Source organism: Eurypyga helias, unplaced genomic scaffold (assembly GCF_000690775.1).
Source record: "Eurypyga helias isolate BGI_N326 unplaced genomic scaffold, ASM69077v1 scaffold23712, whole genome shotgun sequence".
Lineage (NCBI taxonomy): Eukaryota > Metazoa > Chordata > Aves > Eurypygiformes > Eurypygidae > Eurypyga > Eurypyga helias.
In genome coordinates this window covers 384-5496 of record NW_010234477.1, presented here as the reverse complement: position 1 = coordinate 5496, position 5113 = coordinate 384, and positions in this window count along the sequence as shown.

Sequence of the window (5113 nt, the reverse complement as noted above, 5' to 3'; positions counted from 1 at the left end):
TTCTTTCATCTGCCACAAGCTGTAAGAAGCTACAAGATTCTCTTAGAATCCCTAGGAATCTCCTCTACATGACTTTCTTTCATCTGTAGGAAACGGTAACAATCTATACCTCTAGGAATCTCTAACCACACCATCTTTCATCCGCGGGACATTAATAGGAAGCTGAACACTATAACAGTGTCTCTAATGGAAAAGCAGCCATTGACTCCAAGAGTTCCTTTCACCCATCAGATTCCACAAGAATCTAGAAGAAACCTTCGTACCTAGGAGTGTCTGTACCCTACAAGAGCCCAGAACAGACTGTAACACTATAACCTTTAAGAATTTCTCCAACATGTAAGAGTTTCTATGGATCTATCACAACTACTTCAGCCTACAGAAATACCGCCTAGGAGTGTCTGTACCCTACAAGAACCTGGAACAGACTAACACTCTATAACCTTTAAGAGTTTCTCCAACCAGTAAGAATCTGTATGGATCTGTCACAATTACTTCAGCCTACAGAAATCCCCCCTTTAAGAATTTCTCCAACATGTAAGAGTTTCTATGGATCTATCACAACTACTTCAGCCTACAGAAATACCGAAGAATCCCTCAGAGTCACTGTCCCCTTTACAAATGCATAAGAGCCTGTAAGAGTCCATGATCAATAGGATCTCTAACTTGCCATATTTAAAAAAAAATACTGTATAACGATACATAAACTTTAAGAGCCTCCTTATGTTACAAGAATCCATAACAATCTATAGGAATCTCGAAGAATGTAGGACATTAAAGGAATCCATAACAGTCTGAGTCCCGTGAATCTCAAAGATTCTGAAAGAATTTCTCAAAATCTACAGTCTATGACAGGTCCTTTAATCTGCAGGACTCCCCAAGAATCTCCAAGAGTATCTTATGAGAGTTCCTTTACTCTCAAAGACATCTTTCAGAGAATCTCTAAAAATTCATAAACTGTCTAAACCAAAGAGGAGCTTTACAAGCATCTCCAGGAATCTCTCGGAGTCTCCCAGAGTTTCTTTAACCTACAGAAATCCGTAAGCATCACGTTACCCTGTCAGAACATGTAACATTCTATAATCCATGAGTTCCTATAGTACATCGCAATAGGACAATTTAAAAGAGGCACCAAAGGTGAAACCCTCTCTTACCAACATCTCCGGACCGTTTGGTTGGACTACAACCTTTGGTACGGTTAAGGGGCTACATTTTCGGGGACCCCTTCTACAGCAGGCAACGCCATGAAGGCTCCGGGGTGACCCTGCCTAGAGTGCTCCGATCTGCAGCTATTGTTCGCCGCTTCCACCCGCTCCTGTTCGCTACGATACGTGGCCGTAGTTTGCTACGGCTTTGCCTTCTCCTGTGTTATGAGCCACCCAAAACAACACAACGCCTCCCTGGAGGTGGTACTTTAGCTGCTTGCGCACCATGGGGATTTCCCTCGCTCCCTCTTTCACCAGCTGCTCGATTCAGAGGTGCCTGTGCAGTTGCCCCTCACTCCGAAAGCCACGGGAACCTTTACTAATGGAAGGTTGCTCCACGGATCACAGGTCACAGTTTCTCCCTTGCCCTAGACGACATCCACAGAATTCACTTTCCCACTGTACCTTCCAGTATTTTGGATCGATGGCAGCGTTGGAGGCTTCACCGTTTAGTCACGACGCTTCCTCAAGGGTGACCTGCGCCACATCCCATCAAAGCCTCGGGCTTTACTGCTTGTCCTAAAGACACGACGTTGGCCATGCAACTTTGAGGCCATTGTCTCAGATTTTGGCTAGAGCACGACGCCTCGGCCTCGTCTACCTGACTACCCAGATGCGCTACTTTTGAACGTTAGGTGGTGTGACTGCACCCTCAAACCGAGCCGCAAACAAAGACCTAAATGCAAAAGGATTAAAACAGATGGCTGTTCCAAAACCTTCATCCTTTTGGATCATCCAAGAGAAATACAAACTCCAGGTCTGAAGTTCACCGTCTTCAGACGTTGCACAGAGGGAAAGTTCTGCCAAGGGACATCCAGCCTTTCGCATCACATCACATCAATACGTACCCCGTGAGACTGGGCCACTCCGAAGCTTCATCGGTCCAGCCCAACAGGGAAGCCGTACTCTGCTGTTGTGGTTACTACGCGCCACCCCGCCGCTTCCCCCCTCCTGCTGTGGGCTGGGGGAGAGAACTGGAGGAAAAGGTAAGAAAACTCATGGGTTGAGATACAAAGAGTTTAATAATTGCAACACAATGAAACAAACTCACAACACTATGAATATTAACAGTACTAAATAACATGTAATGAGAGTACTACTACTGCTATATAATCCAAGTAACATAAAAAACCCCAAATGACACAATCTCTCACCACCCACCACCAGATACATAGTCAGTCCCTGAGCAGTGAGATCCAGACCTGACCCCTCGGTCAACTCCCCCCAACTTCCATAGTGAGCATGATGCCTTCTGGCATGGAACATCCCTTGAGTCAGCCATCCTGGCTGTGTCCCCTCCCAGCCTCTCGCAGAGGAGCAGCTGGGGACAACGGGAGGAGGTCCTTGGCTAAATGTAAGCATTGCTTGGCAGCAGCTAAAACATCTGTGTGTCATCAACGTTCTTGTCGGTGCAAATCCAAAAGAGCTTCACGCTAGCTACTGCGCAGAGATTTAACTCGATCCCAACAAAAGCCATCACACCTACCTTTTAGGATCTCACCAGAGAGGGTGGGGAGGCACTGGGACAGGTTGCCCATAGAAGCTGTGGATGCCCCATCCCTGGAAGTGTCCAAGGCCAGGCTGGATGAGGCTTGGAGCAACCTGGTCTAGTGGAAGGTGTCCCTGCCCATGGCAGGGGGGTTGGAACTAGATGACCTTTAAGGTCCTTTCCAACCCAAACCGTTCTATGATTCTATGATTTTTTCCCTTTGCATCTCATGCTTCAGTGTAACAACCATCTTGCTCACAAAGAGGTTTTTTAAATGCACGTCGCCGTTGACACCTTACTCCATTTTTCAGCAATCCTTATTCCATTTTTCGCACCCTGACCTGCTTCAAAGCTTTCACATGACCAATGGCCAGTTTAAAACTCAGCTTGGAACAACCTAGGGAAAAGATTTGAAAGCGGCCAGCGTTTGAAAGGCGCAGCTACGCATCGCAGCTACTCTGCCCATTTATTTGGCTAAAACGTGCCTCTCTGACAGGTTCTCTCTGCTGCCAAAACTCGGCTACGGGCTGGGTCTGTTTTTTCACCTTTGCTAACGTTAGCTAACGCCTGTACAAGCTTCTGGCGGCTCACGTAACATCCAGCCACCAGATTCCTTCGCATGACTCGCCCTAACGGCATTGCTGTAGAGCCACAGGCATCCGTAGAGCCTGACCGTTTACCACTCCTGACCACACACCGACCCCTAAAACCTCACAGGCCGAAAGGGGAGGCCCCTGCCAGACCCAAACCCTTACCACTCCTGGGATTTTTACGTTTTGGTATTTATTTCTACCTCTCTCTCGTTGGGTGTTACCTTTGGGCGCTCTGCTCGGCCTAGTTGGGCTCTACAAATAAAATAATTACTACATCAGTCATCAATCCGCCTCTTTTTCCATTTGTTGTTCCTTTTACTGATTTCATGTTCTACAATTGCCTTTATTAATCAGTCTAAAGAGGGAAACGAGTCCCAGGTCCAAAAAGGGACACAAGTCACGCGCTCTCGGATCACAGTGGCCACCTTAGCTCCTTCGCCTCAGGGCAAGGCTTGCTCCTTTCTCCTGGGAACTTGAGAGACATATTCTGGGAACAAAGACCCGGCCTTTCCTGAGATTCCAGGACCGTGCCATAGCCCAACCTCTGGTGATGGTGAAACCGCCTCAGGCCGGCCTTTGCCTGTGGCCTTTCAGAATGTCCGGGGTGGCTGGCCTTTCAGTACTCCTTCACCCTCTACCTCAGCCTCGAAAGGATGGCCTGGATGTTCTACCACCGCTGCTACGGGAGAACACTTACAGAAAACCAACAAAAGCCTCCAAACTCACAGTAGTGTCACCTGAAACGAGGGCTCTCCATCATGTAGAAGCATTACGTTCTGCTCAGGGGCATCACTGATCTCACGGCCGGTCAGCAGACGGGCGAGGGACCTGGGCTCACACCAGACGGTGCTTGATGCCCATGCCCCATGGACATTCTCCACCTTCCCGGCATCGCTTGTTCAGGCAAGGTCTCTGGGTAGACAGACCTTAACAGGCTCTCCGTGTTGCCTGCAAACCCGTGCTGTCAGCACACATCTACATTCCAGGTCCCGGCACGTCACGACCTGTCTGTGGCCGAATGCCTTCAGCCTCCCAGCTGGGACCTCAACAGAAACATCTCCCCGACCCAGAGAACTTGTTGCTGTGGTCAGATACGCCAGGGAAGCCAGACAAGGCTCGACTTTCTCAAGCCTTCTCCTCATGGTCCACACTCTGCTACCCTTGGGGAAGGATTTAGGCCCCTGACCCACATGTCTCTGGGGGTCACCACCACCCCAGCCCCCCCTATCTCCAGCTCCCCCCCATCACCCGTGTAGTGGGAGTGCCCCCCGAACCCCAGGCACAGCATCGCCCAGAGCTCAGACAGGTGTCTCTGCTCACAGGTATGGCCAACGCAGCACAGGCCAGCCAGGCCAGCTCCTCCCACGTGGCGGGGGTCCCGCTTCCAAGCTCCTCAGCCGTCCCTGTGGGACACACTGGGACAGGTCGCGGAGGTGGGGTGACAGCCTGCGTTACTTGGTCACCTTTGCCATAGCACCTGCCTCCGAAATTCTCCCACCTTGGGTGTCGGTGGCACTCAGGGGTGGGTGTGAAGAGGTTTTCCAGAAGGTGTGGACGGGTGGTGGTCCATGAGCCCCCAGGCCTCCCGTCTACATGGCCGCCCCTCTCCCCAGCAAACCCCACAGCCAGGACATGCCCCATCCCACTCCAACTCCCTCCCCATCTTGTTTCTCCAAGGGGCCGCTGGAAGGAGCCCCACAGCAGGATGCTCAGCACCGGTGTCACCTTGCAGACCCCAGAGCTGGCAATGCTGGGCTGCTCCCATGGGCCCCGGCTCCAACAGGGCTCCCTTGAGCTCCCCCAGGACCAAGCAGCCCCACCCCAGGTCC